Source organism: Polistes fuscatus, unplaced genomic scaffold, assembly GCF_010416935.1.
Source record: "Polistes fuscatus isolate 324 unplaced genomic scaffold, CU_Pfus_HIC Scaffold9, whole genome shotgun sequence".
NCBI classification, from domain to species: Eukaryota; Metazoa; Arthropoda; class Insecta; order Hymenoptera; family Vespidae; genus Polistes; species Polistes fuscatus.
This window is the reverse complement of record NW_025113173.1, coordinates 7,727,464-7,743,003: the sequence shown is the minus strand read 5'-3', so window position 1 is coordinate 7,743,003 and position 15,540 is coordinate 7,727,464. Positions and strand designations below refer to the sequence as shown.

Below are 15,540 nucleotides of genomic sequence, written 5' to 3'. Positions count from 1 at the left end.
ACTTCGTGTCGTAGAAACATAAAGTCTATTACTATTGTTGATACTACTAGTACCATTACTATCGTTACAAGAAAGAGAGTGAGAAGCAGAGAAAGAGAGAGAACGAGAGAGAGAGAGAGACCAAACGACGAGACACGACACTGCCTGGAAATTATTATTTCGAAACATTTGCATTACAAAGTTTTCTATCGGCTTGTGTGCGCTCGACATCCACCTGTGTATATTACGTATATGAGTGTATATGTGTGTAGGATATACTCAAGTCACGACGAGAAAGAGAGAGCGAGAGAGAGAGAGAGAGAGAGGGAAAGAGGAAAGAGGAGAGAAAATGGAGCAGCGCAGCAGCAACGCGGTGGATACGCCTCACTTTGCACCGTAGTGTAACGCCGGTACTTCACACCGTGGCGCGAGGTTCAGAGAAGGGGGTTAGTGGGGGGTTGCAAAGAGAGAGAGAGAGAGAAAAAGAGGGTGGAAGGCTGGCAAACTCGGCCGCTTTAACCTGCATCCGTGACTCCGCAGCGGCGTCAACCATTCCCCTCCCCCGACCGTCAGCCCACTCCCACATCCACCCCTACACACCAACCAACCAACCAACCCCTATCCCCGTACACACCTATCCCGCTTTGCCACCTTTCCTCGCTTCGAAATGAAAAATGCAATTCGTCCACGCTTCCTTTGGCCGGACAAAAATTAGCATTTCGATTGTACCAGTCGCGTACGGTAAAAGCTTCAAAAGGCTGCCGTTGCAATTTTTCGATGTTCCCAGAATCCAACCCATACCCTATTACTACTACTACTACTACCACGAATCCTTTTTTCCCCATCCGATTTTCGCATATGAAGTGAACGAAACTTTTCATTCTCTTCCTCTTTTACCGTGTTTCCTCTTATTTTTTTTTGTATCCTCTCCCTCCCTCTATCTCTCTCTTTTTCTGCTATTTTGCGTGTTTTTTTGTTCGTCCTTTTCCTTTCATTCCTTTTTTTCTCTTTTTTTTTTTTTATCAAATAATAAACTTGGCCATCAATGAGTATTCATGCGAAGAGACAAAGAAAATTGATCTATGGAATATTAAAAAGAAAGGTCTTCCCTCAATCTAGTGGGTATCCTTTGATAGATAAAAATGATTATGGAATCGTTTCGATTCGATCCCTTTTTGGAAAATAGTGAAAAAATATAACGATAACAGAAAGAGAAGATAAATAATAAATAGGAGATAAAATCGTTATAGGTTTATTTAAAAAGAATTATAGAGGATTTATCGAGACGAATTTTTCGAGAGAGAGAGACAAAAAGAAAGAAAGAAAAGGAGAGATAGAGAAAAAGTGCAAGAAGCAAGTAAACTAAGTTTGTTAGATATCCGAACGTTTTGCGGACTACCCTAAGGATTCTCCTAGTTTGAACGAGATGATGATATTCCTTTGCATCGTACTTCATTCCCCGTATCCTCCTACCACAGAAAGAAACTGCATATCGTAGGGAGATTCGAAAACTTTGAACTGAAGTACTACTTCTATGGAATCTCGTGCAATCATAGCGCGAACTTTGTTATGAGAGAGAGAGAGAGAGAAATAGAAAGAAAAAGGGTGAGAAACAAAGAGAGGAACAGAGAAAGATATATATATATAGAAAGATAGATAGAAATTTGGATCGAATACGAAGGAAGATAGTAGACGTTAATTTGAATGCAAATCTCATCTCGTCGTGAGGGAGTATCATTGAATAAGCGAATCATAAATTTAAATAACATAAATATATTATCGATTAGTAAATCATTGGACGACGTATCAAACATAGCCTACGTGACGATGACAGTTCTCTCCTTCCTTCACCTAATGACACTTCTTGCTTCTTATTTCTTTCATACATCTTCCGAACTATCGAGTAAAATTGTTTTTTCTATCCCTAACGATGATTTATTATCACGAAGCCTACGAGAATCAAATACGCGATCATTTCTCGGCTCGTCTTCGTCGATGATGAAAACACGTACGATCGTAAGATAAATAAATAGAAAGAGATAGAGAGAGAGAGAGAGAGAGAGAGAAACAACGAATTTTAAATATTTTTTATGATAACGATGGATAATAGCGCAAAATTATTTAAACGATATCTCACGTCTCGTTTCACGTACGGAGAGAAAGAGAAATGGAGGGAGAAAATTTGCATGCGTAGAAACGGACGATTGCTTCCGAATTGTTGCACGCTCGACTTTCTCCTTCTCTGTTCCTATACTTCACTTTCTCTCTTTCTCTCTCTCTCTCTCTCTCTTTCCCTCTGTTTATCTGCCTATCTTTCTCGAAGCTTCCCAAGTCCGTAGAATTTTCATCGAGTAGAAAAAGAGAGAAAGAAAAAAATAAAGAAGAAGAAGGAGAAGAAGAAGAAACACACATAAGTACATGTATGCAAACATACGTACACAGATACATACACAGATATCATATATGAACGGTGCTTTACAACACGCTTCGTCGTGCTTTTGAAAAAAGCTTTAGAGATGCAAGTCAGGAAAGCAGCAGTAGCACCAGCACCAGCAGCACGATACTCTTTCTTTCTCTCTCTTTCTCTTGACTAAAGAGACCGTACCTTGACCGGAAAACGTTGCCTACCCCGCATTCAACGGACTTCTTAAAGTGGATTTTCAGATGATAGCGGACTCGCTGAAATAAGATTACTCTTCGGTAGAGCTCGGCATTGAGCTTGCTTTAGACGTTGGTTCTCGAAAAGCTAGTCGATTATTTTAATCTCCAACCGATCGGATTTCTATCGGATACGATAACGTCCAAAAGAAATATGAATATATACATATGTATGTATATATATAGATAGATAGATAGATATTTTTTACAGTAAATCACATAGTTCGTAATATATGCGAGTACGTTACATTCGACGTTAATAATCGGATATGAGACTAAATTTATCCCCTTTTACCATATTCCATTGACGCAAAAATATCCGTCATTTGTCTTTTTTCATCCTCGTTTTAGATTATTCCCTTTACTAATATTATATTTCTTCTAATTACTTTGACAAATGTGTCTGTCCCGAAAAAAAATCTACCAACGCGTTCCGATGGAAATATAAAGATGGATAGATTTAACGAGGGAAAAAACGCGGAACGAAAATGTGGTAAGAGCGATGACGTATATGAAAATGTTGAAATCGAGCGTAGTAGGAAATTAGATCGTTCGACGAGGAGGAGGACTAAATGAAAATGATCCAGAAACTCGTGGTTCGAAGATTCGAATGTACATCGTGTGTGTGTGTGTGTGTCTGCAGAGGACGTCGGCACCGTCGATATCTTTCGTAGAATCCACCGAAAGTTCAATGACACGCACGCGGCGCGTTGTCTCCGTACCGCACCGCACCGCACCTCATCCTCGTCGAATCGATAAAAGTTTAAACTCGGCTAGCCTATCCGAGGTATCCCTCCTCTTTTTCTCTATCTATCCACCCCCTTCTCTTTCTCTCTCTCTCTTATTTAATCATCTGTTAAATTTCGAACGCTACTTCATCTATGGTTTTCGTATCAGTGACATTATCATCTACTGTATTAACACACATTGCCATTCATTTTTCATACTATTTCCAACATTCGATTTATTTCATTTAATGCTTCTCTTATCTAATTTACTTTGCCATTATATCATTCTACCTGTTTCATTGAAAATCTTAATCACCCGTTTCATTGTTAATAATTAATAATATATATAAAGGGGTGATAAATGAAAGAATGGAAATAATGTAATAGAAAGAAAAAAGAAAAGAAAGGAAAAATATGCGAATGAGATAAAAAGGGATAAATGATGAGAAACTCACGTAGTTATCTCGTCGGGTGGGCACATTGCCCGCGGGCGTCGGTGAGGAATAACGCCGAAGGACGACGAGCTACCTAAGCCCGGGCGTTCTACGTGGGTTCGAGCACGACAAGTTCGTGGCCCGTGGTGCCGATTTACCCGCAGCAGTCCCCAGTCCTCGCCGCCCAGTCGACGTGGCGCACCCACACATATCCCCCGACTGCACGTCCACCACGTCGTCCACGTCTCTGTCTTAGTCTTTTTCGTTTTCGTTTTCGTCTTGTTCGTCCTCCACGAGTCCACACCAAAGTAATCCGCGTCGTCGTCGTTATTATTGTTGTCCGTCACGCTCGTCCTCGTTGTTCTAGTCGTCGTCGTTGCAGTCGTCGTCGCCGCGACTATCTCGACGCCGGCGTCGAGAATTAACGCGAACGCGCGCTTCAAATCCTTCAAGTCGATTACGCCGAACAACGACGAGATCGGTTTAACGTGAACACTTCGAGTAGCAGAAGAACAAGAACAAGTACAAGAAGAAGAAGAAGAAGAATAAGAAGAAGAAGAAGAAGAAGAGGAAGCAGAAGTAGAAGTAGAAGTAGGAGTAGAAGTAGAAGTAGAAGTAGAAGTAGAAGTAGAAGAAGAAGTAGAAGTAGTAGTAGAAGTAGAAGTAGAAGTAGTAGAAGAATTAGAAGAAGCACCGAGCACCAACACCACCGACAACCACAACGATGTTGACGAGGAGGATGATGGCGATGACCTTGACGTTAATGGACACGACGATGGCGTTGACTTGAAAGTTGACGCTGACGCTGACGCTGACGATGACGATGACGACGACGAAGAAGAAGAAGAACCGACGAAGATAGCCCCGAGAAAAGATCCGGACGGCAATAGAACGGCACTGCTTCCGCTTTGAACGAGGAGGACCGAGAAGGAGGAGACACGCGACCGTTGCCTCCGCTAGCAGCGACCGTTCAAAGGCCCTTGGAGGAGGAAGGAGCGAGGACGAGTCGCGGCTCCTGCGGCCGCGCGACCGACTACCATCGACAACAACATCGTCACTCTTATCGGCATCTTTAACTTTCTCGTCGGCGCGAACAACATCGACGCGTAACCGTAACCCCTTATTTTCCTTAAGACGAATTCCTTCAACGAGACCAACGCCGCCCCCGTGATCGTCCTGACCGTTTTCGATCGTTTGATCGCATTATTATTATCCTTAGCAATAATAGTAGTAGTATCGTTATTGCTCGAACTGCTATTCGTCGTCGGCTTCTGTTTCTTGCAAGGGAACTCTCTCGTCATCGTCGTCCCCGTCGCACCGCTCGTCGCCGGTAACGGCACTTTCTTTTCTATTAGCCCGATATCCGTGCCAGTGATACTAGTCGTATTAGTACAAGTAGTTGTAGTAGTAGTAGTAGTAGTAGTAGTAGTAGTAGGAGGAGGAGCAATAGTATTAGTAGTAGTAGTAATAGTAGTACTAGCAGTAATAGTTGTAGCGATAGCAGGGACAGCAGTCGCGGTAGCGGCAGTCGTCGTCCACGTCGTCCTCGTCCTCGCCGTCCTCGTCGTTCTCGTCGTCTTTGCAGTCCTCGTAGCGGTAATAATAAAAGCAGCAGCGGCAGCAGCAGCAGCAGCAACAACGGCAGCAGCGGCGGCGGCAGCAGTAACGGCAGCAGCAGCAGCAGTAGCAGCAGCAGCAGCAATAGTAGTAGTAGTAGTAGTAGTAGTGGTAGTAGTAGTGGTAGTAGCGGTAGTCGGCGTACTCGTTGCCCTCGTTGCTCTCGTTGCCCTCGTCCTCGGCGTCGTCCTCGTCGCGTTCACGCTCGCGTTCGCGCTCGCCGTTACTACGCTACTCGACGTGTACGACCTCTTCGTTCTCTTCTTAGCCGATCCCGCCGTTGTCATCGTCGTACGAAACAAATCCGAGGGAACGTTCCGAGCGGCCATATCCCGCGGCGGAATCCAGCGGCTCCTGCCAGACGCAGCCGGGCCGACGAACGCACCGGCCGACCACCACTCGAGCCTTCTTCCACTTTGTCGTCCACTTTGTCTCCCTTTGCCACTTGCCGCGCAAACCACCGCTCGAGGAGGAGGAGGACGACGACGATGCCCGCCGGTATCGAGTACCCCGCCGACCTGATCTTTTCTTTCCTCTCCGGCCTCTTTCCCTCCCTTCCTCTAAAACCGACGACGACGACGTTGTCCTCCACTTGGTCGTTTCTCGTTAATCGCTCCAAAACCGCACGTTCTCCGCCGCTAGTCGGTGCCGAGGAGGACGACGACGACGATGCGGCACGTGCGGCAGCCCGCATAAGAGGCGGACGCCTCTTCCACGAGGCCGACGACGATCATTCACCTAGAGAGCACCCACCACTACACCACTACCACCACTACCACCACCACCACCACCATCACCACCACCGCTACCTCCAACGCCACGCTGACCTCCTCCTCCGCCTCCTCCTCCTCCTCCTCCTCCGCCTACTGTTCCACCACCTCTTCGTTCCGCTTCCTACCGACTTTTCCTTTTGCCTCGACACACCTTTTTCTTTCCTTTCTTCCCACCCTCGCTCTTCTCTCCTCTATCACTCTTCCTTCTCGCTATCAATATTTTCTCGTCCGTTAAGAGAATAATACGATGTCTAACCGACAAACCGAAAGGCCGCTTCTTCGGCCGCGTTAAGCCTTCCGATGGACGTTGAACGACGCTTGGGCTCTCTCATGTCTCCGGCTTTTCCTTCCCTTGCGTTACACTTCTTCGATGCTACTCGCCTTCCTTCCTTCCTTCCTTCCTTCCTTCCTTCCTTCCCTTTTCGCGTTTAGATACCTTCTTTCTTCTTCTTCTCCTCTTCCTCCTCTTCCTCCTCCTCCTCCACCTCTCTTATTCCTCTTGTTAAAATTAACTTGATCTCCTCCTCCTCCTCCTCCTCCTCCTTCTTCTTCCACTTCTTCTTCCTTCTCCTGTGCGACAACAGGAGCGAGGAAGCAGCGCTCGACGCGTACCTCTCGGCGGTCTTCTTCGGAAACTGCGCGTCCTCTCTTCGTCGTCGTGCGTGGGAGCTTGCGTGCGAGAGCTTGCGTGGAAGCTTGCGTGCCAAGTTGTATGTGCGCGCGCGTGCTATCTCTCTCTTCTCTCTTTCCTTCTCTTCTTCTTCTTCTTCTTTACATCCACCGGAGAGTGGTCGTCGTCGTCGCCGGGTGCGCGTCAACTTTATCTCCGAAACGTCAGGGTTGCGTGCGTGCGTGCGCGCGTGCATGCATGCGTACTTACACACACACACACACCTCCGCGCGCGCGCGCAAACTTATTTCTATTTTATACGAAGAGAGTAATCAGTCGGCCGGTCCACGGCATATTTTTTCTTTCTCTCTTTGGAGCCTGCGTGGCCTGCAGCACCAGCACCAGCACCAGCACCAGCACCAGCACCAGCACCAGCAACAGCAGCAGCAGCGGCACAACAGCAACAGCAGGAGCAGCAGCAGCGACGTTTACAGCACACCAGCGACCAGCAACCAGCAGCAGGCACTCCCAGGACGCGTCTCTCTCTCTCTCTGACAATGTTCCGAGCGAGCAACCCACCTTAGCACTGACGCTCTCTGCTCGTTTCGGGGGGGTGTTGTGGCGAGCCGTCGCTCTACACTCCACCCTCCGTCACCCTTCTCTTTCTCCTTCTCTTCTTCCTTCCTTTCTCACTCTCTCTTTTTATCTCCCTCTCTCTCTCGGTCCGTTCCACGGTTGAAGTCGCTCTCCGGTTAGAGCCCCGCCGCACAAGCCACCCTGCGCCCCGGGAGCCAATACCAACCCCATGTGGAAGCTCCAACGCGAGACGTCGGCGATGACTTGCGAAGTCGACCGAACCCGCCCGAGTCGCCGCCACTCCTGCGCGCCGACACCAACCAACCCCCGCCCCAACTATCCTCCACTCTTCCTCTACCATCCTACTCCTCTCTCTCTTTCTTCAACCTCTCTACCATCACGCAGGTGCCGCCCCTGAAAGCTTGCCAAGCCCGCAAAACACCGCCACTGCCGTTGCCGTTGCTGCTGTTGCCGCTGCTGCTGCTGCTGCTGATGCTGCTGATGCTGCCATGTGGCAGCACCAACAGGAACGGGTGGCCGAAGACTCGCGATCGTCACCGAATTCCTACGAAGCAAACAACTACGATGCAAGAGAGACCATGTGGAAACCTCGAGGCGTCGCCGACGCGCCATCAGTGCCGTATCTTTCATACTAGTATATGTTAACTCATTATCAGTGTATCGATAAAACACGCGAGAAACATCCCTACGTTAAAATCTTTCCATTCGAGTTCGAAAGAAAAATCTTATTTTTCTTTTTCATAGATCGTGCATCCTTCATAAGTCTGTATATCTTTCAAAAGAAAAGAAAAACATAAAAATTTTGATACTGCACTGGGCAGGACCGAGAATTCACGAGCCGCCCTATTTCCCTCTCTCTCTCTCTCTGTGTGTGTTCCGCGTTGCATCTACCCTTCCATGTCCCTTTCTCCCCCACTACGTCACCTCTTTCTAGCCACCCTCGTCGTTCTTCGCAAAGCGAGGTACCTACCCCAGTCGATACTGACACTGCCGGTGCGAGGTCGACTCGTCAGAGGGTGCTGAACAGAGACCAGAAGCGTCAGCAGCAGCAGCAGCAGCAGCAGCGCGCTACGAAAAAAAAAAAAACAAGAAAAACGAAAACTCTGCGCTTATCCTGCGCTCGTCCAAACTTATTCCACCCTTCGTTCTCCTTCCTTGAAACATCCTCAGTATTGAATGTCTTACAATAAAAGCCCTATTCGATACGTCAGTATCGAACACGTTCCTGCATTTGCACACCACATCCTATTCTCTCTCTCCCTTTTTCCTTTCTACCCTCTTTGCACTTCCCATTCTCTTCGTTCACCGACTTCTCTCCCTTTCCCAATGCGAACGTGCAGCCTCTCGACCTTTCCGAACGTTGCGGATGATCTCAGAATTGTTACGTTTAATGGACCGACTGAGAAGCCCCTCGATACTTCCGTACACCCAAAGAGCGAACACGCTAATGGCTCTAACACATCTCTAACGTGAATTCTCCTCCTACTAATCCTTCTCCAACGAATCGAAGATGATAAATAACTCTTAAGAAGTAAAGTCTTCTCCTGCTTTAGCAAAGTTCCCTTCTTCGACTCAAACCATTCCTGTTTCTCTTTCTCTCTCTCTCTTTTCGTAGGTCGTAACTCTTCTATCATTCTCGGAAGTCAACGTCAAGCAACCCCTCCAAATGAATATATATGATTCTTTTCTCTTGTATTCCATGCCTGACACATCCTTCCAATTTTCCGACCCGAAAAATGTTACTGTCTCCGTAGACAGAAAAATGTTCTATTATTGAAATCAAAAGCTCTACGTAATATATACCATTAAGAAAAAATTCAATGTCAAATAAAAAATAATCAGAAAAATTCGTCGAACAAAAAATAGCGAAGAATTTGAGTATTTTATCCGTCGTACAAAGTAACGAACGTTCGTTTCACCGACAATTTAAAGGGATTTGAACAAAGCGGGTGGAACTAGTGGTAGGGGTTGTAGAAAAGGGGGACACGTGTTCTGGAAACGACGAAAACACGCGATTCTCTCATGTACGCGGGTACACGCAGGAACGCGATGCAACCTCAGATATGGTGTTCCACGGTTCTACGTTGTTGTTAGAGCTCTCCTCTCTCGACTTGGAGTATCGTACGTGTGAGGTATTCCCGGTAACTCTCGATCCTTCTCCTCTACCCAGTTCATGGATTCCTCAAAGTAAACAGGTATGCGTGAAGTTCTTGTTTTAGAGATACGGTCACCGGAATTTCTCCGAGAGAGTCAGCCAAGGTGCAATTGTGTTACCTTTGGACGACACGAATGCATCACCAGGGAACACGCGAGCTCCGGAGTCTCGCGAAAATTCACAGGAATTCGAAACAGTTGGATAACTCGATAGGCAATTGCTTTGCCATATCGGCACGGAAAACAAGACGGAATAAACGAACCAAACGAACAAATGAGAATGAGAGAAAGAAAATGTGCAATGTCATTGATGGAATTATTTCCTGGCTGAAATATGAATCGTTATCATTTCGATGAAATCATTCCAAATAAAAGAAAAAAAGAAGAAGAAAAGAAAAAATACACGAAGAATGAACAAGATAAAATAGGTAAGAGGCCAATCGATAATATTATTTTCAGATGATCAATGAAAATTGGAATAACATCGTTGCTCGCGAATGCTTTATCGAGATGCAATTACCAGAAGAGTGCATACTGTATAGGTAGATACGTATACACATACGTACACGTAGAAATAACGAAAACGATTGAAGAAGTAACTCGAAACGCGACAAATACCAGACAGATTTCCCTAGGGTCCTTTCAATCCCTTGAAGATGGATAAGCCATCTCTTCTCTATCGACGTACATACATCGATAGATTTCTTTAAGTAACTCAATTACAACAATCTCGAGAGAACAAACTTATTCTTGTTTCAACTAAATAATACTCTCCGCGAAGTGTTTCTTATTTTTAAACTTGTTTGAAACAAATTAGTTGATTTACAAAAATAAAAAAAAAGACATAAACGAGCGATCATCATTTTTAATGAAAACACTTTCGATCGAAAAATATTAAATCGATATATTAATCAACAAGAAAAATATTTCAATGAGATTTTTATTTAATTCGTTATCGTCGATTAATTAATCGTTCGGATAAATAAATTTGATTGAAAGTAACGACCCTGTTCCAGCAAGTATTATACGTTATTATTCGAGGATTCTATTTAGGTGTATGCGCGTGTTTGTGTTCGTAACATCAGCTAACTTGAACGCGCATAAAGCAAAAGCTTTATCTTCGTAATAGCACCAAGACGAAAGTGTAGGTTTGGTAGGAAGGGAGGCGAGACCAAAGCCATCAGAGGATAATGCCTCTACGAAGTCATACGCAGTTGTGACTATTACGAGCTAACGATTCCTTATCCCCCGAGCATAATACAGTCTGGTGTTCCACAAACGTCTATTCCGCGAATGTCGCGGTAAATGGACCTCAGAACGCGAAATAAAAAAACGACCAAAGTTTTCTTACTACGTATAAAGCCAACAAAATACTATTTTCCGTTAGACTTTCGCGATATTCCTTTAAGCATATCTTTCATGTTAAGCGACACGAGTATATAATATAACACATAACACAGAGTTTCCTGTACAATCTTAAACTACAAGTTTAACCTTTACAATTTGTGTTAACAAAATTTTCTACAAAAATCTCTTCTCGCGTAATTTATATTTTATTTTATTAACATCATACAAATTTTTATACACCATTCTAAGAAACTAAATATGCATTTAAAGTATTGCATCTGTTCTTAAAATGAAGTATCAATATACAGTATATATACAGTATATACAGTATATATATACAGAAGTACACACATATTTGTAGAAATAAAAAAATAAAATAAAATAATAAAGCAGCATGTAGAAGGAAACAAGAAATATCGATATTTTGGCGAAAGGAACATCGTAACGAGCGTTCGGTCGATTAATCGAATGAAAGAAACAGGAAGGTAGAAAGTTAGTCGTCGAGACGATCACTCAAGGCCGTTCGAGTGGCGTTCGTGAACCTATTCGATTCCCTTTCTTCCATTCTCGAGCTTTAATGATGTTTCCTCAAACACCAACTTTTTCTCTCCTCCTCCTCCTCCTCCTCCTCCTCTCCCAGCCCTTTCTCCGTTCTTCTCTTTCCATTTTCGTTTCATGCAGTCGCGCGCGCGCTCCCAACTCCCGTGGGATAGAACGTCTTGCCCGTAACGTTCGTTGAAAGATCAGAATTCGAGCGGATGATGTCGGTGACAGAAGGAACGGGACGACACCCATGGGATTCACAAGAAAGATAGACGAAAGAGAGTTCCTACTTCGATACCTTCACCCCTAACACTACTTCAACCCCCTTCTTCAGTATATCTCTTTAGTCCTGCCAAGTTTCCCAGTCGAGTCTCCGTTTGTGTTAGGTTCCTTCTTCTGCTGACTATTTCTCAATTGAAAGAAGAACAGACGACAATTTCCGTCCAAGAGAAAAAAAGAAAAACGTTTTTCTCTTCTTTATATTCATCTATCTCTATTTATTTTTTACGATAGTATCTACGAATTTGTTGACTCTAGAATTACAATGTGAAGTATTTACTTTGATACATATATACACGTGTTTGATGTAAAACTATCGGAAAAGTTTTTTGAATAAAATATTATTTTAAGGATAAAAAATAAACTCTATATACATTATAATAATCTTCAAAGCATGAGCCATAACGACGAGGACTAAGACTAGGACTAGGATACAACACCAGACGAGGAACGTTAATATTGTTCTCTTAGCCACGTATACTAGTATCAAGGTAGCTACGTATTACATATGTACATACGTAGCTAGAATATATATACCGGGTGTGTCCCTAAAGGGGTCGGCATAATTTACGAACCGCGAGCACAAACAGTCATTTAAAGTCCGACACCGCCCTGGCCATTATCCTGGAACTGCAAAACGGGGCTGCTCTCATTCTCCCACTTCTACCAAAAAGAGAAAGAGAAAGAGAAAGAGAGAGAGAGAGACAGAGAGAAACTAGAGACATGACTTCAGACTGTTCGGTGGATACCAAGAGAATCCAACAACGAACTATAATGGGATTTCAGCTTATCTCACAGCCCTCCACTTCACCTTCCTCCTTCATCCACTCCACCATCCTTTCTTTCACCCACTACTTCTCCTTCTACCCCCTCATCCACCCTTTCTTCGTGAAATAGAAGGTTGGTCGATGCGTGAGACCACATTAATTACCGGTACACGTCAGGAAGCTCTTTTCAGTCAACCCTGTATGTTTGCAAGTGTATATCCTCTTCTAACCCTTGCTTTCTAACCCCCCATCACTAGTAATATCCCTACCTCTCATTCTTTCTCTCTCTCTCTCTCTCTTTCTAAGCTTCTCGGTAGACACGTGAAGAGAAATTTCAAGAATGCGATTTTAACTGTAACTTTCGTCGTGATTAAGGAAGATTGCTTCTGTCTGAGAGGACATTCTCGAGGTTCGGAATTGATTAATAATTCGCTTCAACGATACAACGTAGCGAGAGTGAAAGAGAGAAAGAGAAAAAGATAGGTTAGATAAGGAGAGAGAGAAAGAGAGAGAGAGAGAGACAAGAACAAAGTGTTGCATTACTCGTGTATCGGAATAGTTCTAGGAGAAACATCGCTAAACTATCTCTCTTTCGAAGCGAAGAACAAAGCCGATCGCTTGATTTACATCGTTTGGCAACTTGAAAACACCCAGCTTAAGTTGAACTTTCGAACAATTAACGTAGCCGTTTGGAAAAAATAATCATCCAAATGTATTGTTCTAAGAATGATCACTTTTATTTCATCGATTATGATTTTATCATAAATTAATAATCGCATCTTTTTTCTTTGTTTTTATCAAATATACGGCTCGTTCAAAAATGCTTGCCGTTACATCGTTGCTCTTCTAAAAACTAATTTATTCTCTTAAGTTCGTTAATATCTTATTAATTATTATGCAAACATTGACTGAATCAGCCTGTACACTACTACTGTACACTACATTACCAGGAATAAATTCTAACACTTGTTAAAGATCCATGAACATGTTTTATTAATTTTATTTAAGCTGATGGTAGGGGAATGTCCCTTGGTTATGATGGTATGGTTACCTACACACCTAAATAAGGATTACGTCGAGTGAAAAGGGAAGAAGGAGAGAAGGAGAAAAGGGTGGTGCGAAGAAGGGAACAAACCGGACGAAGGAGCTGATGGGACTCGATCGATCTTTCAAGAAAGTTTGGAAATTGAGTGTGAATAGCGATAGACCGATGGACATACACCTCCGGGCTGCTATACCAGCCGGAAGAATAATTCGGAAGATTAACCTGGTGACGTTAGAAAATGAATTTTCTTTGACAGATAAGCTCAACTTCCTTTATATTTCTTTTTTTTCTTTTTTTTTTCTTTTTTTTATTTTTCCTTTTTTTTGGTTCTTTTCGTCCTTATAGAAATGATTTATGATTCTTTCGATCGATGCACACTGTCCTTTACTACTTTCTCTCTTTTTCTTTTTCTTTTTCTTTCCTTTCCTGCCAACTATGTCACGCGAGAATAAAATCCGATCATAATAATAAAAACTGGTGTGTGTACTTATGTACGCACGTAAGAAGTTATACTTCTTTGCCGTACCAAAACGAATATAACCTCAATAACCTCAAAAATAGCTTCAAAAAAAAACTTCAAAGAAAAAAAATAACTTAAAAAAATAAATAATTATTATTACATATATATATATATACATAAGAAAGAATAAAAAAGAGAAAAAGAAAATATCAAAATATAGATATCAGTCCACACTAAATATAAGAGAGATATATCGAATTACTTCACGCGTCAACAGCCATGGCGCGGTTACAGCATTAGTTCTCGCTTCGATCATTTAAGTAAAGCAGCGCTGAGTACGATTAGTATTTGAATGGGTGACCCGCTTGAGAAAAAAAGGGGAAGAAGAAGAGAAGACAACTTTATGCCGTATACTTGAAATCGCTTTGCCGCGCGTCGTAAATACCGACAAACTTCGTGGTGTCGTTTTTCCAGATGCTCGGAACAAAATCACTCCCCATTACATTTTCCCCAACGCGCCAAAAGAAGTATAACTTCAATAATAATAATAATATATTATAAAGTTCAATAGTTGCCTATAAAAATATTATTTCATTAATATTGAACGATCAAAATGTTATTCGACACGAGTCCTCGTAAAACGATATACATCATTGTAAATTGCACTCGATTTACTAGACTATTAGCAACTTCGTATGCCAGCGACGGGATAAGAAGAGTGTGTGGAGAGGAAGAGAGAGAGAGAGAGAGAGAGAGTGAGAGAGTATCCGTAGTGAATTTTGATGCACCAATGTACAGAGCATATTCCTTACACCTGCCGGATACAGTACGTGCAACGTAGACAAGACTCGAGTGTGTAAGCTAGTGTGATCTATGCTTTAATACAGGTTGTCGCAAAAGAAATTTTAATATCATATGAAATAGTACGAATATTTGTAACAAAGTATCCCCTGTCGTTCATTATTGTAAGATATGATTTTTGTGAGAAAATAAAAAATTACGCACAGGTCGGATTCGAAATTTGAGAAAAAAAATAATTAAATTAAAATAAAAGAAAGAAAAAAAATCGCTAATAGAAAATAAAAGAGAAGAAGCAACTTTCCATTAGACTCATTTCTAATTCGAATAGAAACGAAACCGGTAGTGGAATGGACACGAATCGAAGTGCATTCGGTCAGTCAACTTTGTCCATCTATGATAACAGACGCTTTTAACGTTACAAACAAATACTTCCGTTATTTCAAAATACAATTGGATAGTCGAACTTGTTGTTCTTGTGACAAAATTTTTCCAAGCGAAGGTACAATTGTCTAACGGTTAAAAGTTCTAAGTCACTTGTCAATTTTTGTCAAAAATCGATACATATTGAAACGATCAACAAAATGTTATTTTGCAATCGAATGTAAATATTCATTTGAAAGTTTGATAATAATCCGAAAATATGTTTCTGGGTTTAGGAAAATTTAGAAACTTTGTATTACAAACAAATATCAATTACTACCAATACTCCTATGATTTTACTTTATATATAAATGTATATGTTTACGTG

At 42.7% G+C, this 15,540-nt stretch overlaps 1 protein-coding gene and 1 long non-coding RNA gene across 2 annotated transcripts in view; one reads left to right on the top strand and one right to left on the bottom strand.

Moving 5' to 3' along the window:
* Positions 1-4,381, bottom strand: part of LOC122525314 (acetylcholine receptor subunit alpha-like 1) — a 111,522-nt gene extending 107,141 nt beyond the window's left edge. The window contains exon 1 of the mRNA XM_043648035.1: positions 3,821-4,381. The gene's annotated coding sequence lies outside the window, so the exon portion shown is untranslated. The remainder of the gene's footprint in view (positions 1-3,820) is intronic.
* Positions 4,382-7,708: 3,327 nt separating this feature from the next.
* LOC122525312 lies at positions 7,709-13,567 on the top strand. Its single transcript, XR_006305748.1, has 2 exons — positions 7,709-8,030; positions 13,495-13,567. It is a non-coding gene; the product is annotated as an uncharacterized LOC122525312 (long non-coding RNA).
* The last annotated feature ends 1,973 nt before the right edge of the window (positions 13,568-15,540 follow it).